General features: G+C 43.2%; 1 pseudogene; it reads right to left on the bottom strand.

The window, feature by feature from the left end:
- Positions 1–460: 460 nt before the first annotated feature.
- On the bottom strand, positions 461–1,355 carry LOC102924969 (olfactory receptor 6C4-like; annotated as a pseudogene).
- Positions 1,356–1,589: the final 234 nt, after the last annotated feature.

Genomic DNA, 1,589 nt, shown 5'->3' with positions numbered 1-1,589 from the left:
TCATTAGGCTGATCCTCCAATTTATGACAAGCAAAAGAATTATAGGTAGTTGTATTCTGTATACAGTCTGACAAGATAATTTTTCTACCTCTTTCATTGCTTTTTAATCTTTTTTAAGATTTATTTATTTATTATGTACACAGTGTTCTGCCTGCATGTATACCTGCAGCTAGAAGAGGGAACTAGATCTCATTACAGGTGGTTGTGAGCCACCATGTGGTTGCTAGGAATCAAACTCAGGACCTCTGTAAGAGCAGCCAGTGCTCTTAACCTCTGGGCCATCTCTCCAACTCCCCTCTTTCATTCTTTAAAGGTAGATAACAGAAATTCTTGAACTGGTTTGAAACAGACTGTGGTCACCAGCTCATACCAAGCTTTCCTGAGAATTCACATCAACAAAGAGGCGGCATAGCCTGAATGTCGCCCAACATTTCCATTTATTTTGAGGCCACTAAAAGGACTAAAGATGCATTGTTTTTCTGACCACATCATTGAAAGCTTGTTTTACTTGCTTATTTCTTAGAGTGCAACCGAATTACTGAGCACAGCCACACCCTTATTGAAGGCAACTCCTGTTGCTGAAGGCTTTATGTACATGAAGATGCAGCTTCCATAAGAGAGGGAGATGACAACCATGTGGGAGGAACATGTGGAAAAGGCCTTCTTCCTCTGCTGTGCAGAAGGGATCTTCAGAATGTTCCTGATGATGCAAGTGTAGGAGAGAATCACCAGCACCAGGGTGACTATCAAGGTCACCACTGCTAAGACAAAAAGAGTTCCAGCAGCCTTGTGTCTGAACAAGGTATTTCTATGAGGGGCCCATAGTCACAGTAATAATGATTGAGCACATTGGATGCATAGAAGTCCAGCTGACTGGTCAAGATGATTGGGAATAAGATGACTAGGAAGCCACTCAGCCAAGAGCAGAGGACCAGCAGGGTGCAGACCCTGTTGCTCATGATGGGGGTGTAGTACAGGGGTTTGCAGATGGCCACATAGCGGTCATAGGACATGGCAGTCAGAAGGTAAAACTCAGTGACTCCAAAGAAGATTAAAAAGAAGTATTGAGTGAAGCGGCAAGCAAAGCTGATGGTCTTAATTCCTGTAGAGATGCTGACGAGCATTCGAGGAGTAAAAGTGGATGTGAAGGAGATTTCCAGGAAAAAGAAGTTCCTGAGGAAGAAGTACATGGGTGTCTGGGGATGGGAATCCAGCAGTGTGAGGATGATAATGGTGAGATTTCCCATAATGCTGAGAATGTATGGGAGGAGGAGGAATAGGAAAACACAGATTTGAAGCTCCGGTGCATCTGTGAGTCCCAGGAGAATGAATTCACTGAAAGTCTGATTTTTCATCATCTGCTTTGATACTCTGTGAAGCTGAGAAAGAGAGAAATGGGTGATGAAGGTGAACTGAGCTTAGCAATACAGAGAGGAAGTCTTAGAGCCTTAGGGGGCTGGAAAGGTTAGACAAGGATGACCTCAGAAGAATAACTATTAATAAGCTTCTGTATAGACAATGTGGAAAATGTGAGGGGGGAAAAGAAAGAAAATTACTCATAATTCTCCTGCCACACACGACTTCTGCTA

This window comes from Peromyscus maniculatus, chromosome 10, assembly GCF_049852395.1.
Source record: "Peromyscus maniculatus bairdii isolate BWxNUB_F1_BW_parent chromosome 10, HU_Pman_BW_mat_3.1, whole genome shotgun sequence".
Lineage (NCBI taxonomy): Eukaryota > Metazoa > Chordata > Mammalia > Rodentia > Cricetidae > Peromyscus > Peromyscus maniculatus.
This window is presented reverse-complemented; position numbering and strand designations above follow the sequence as displayed.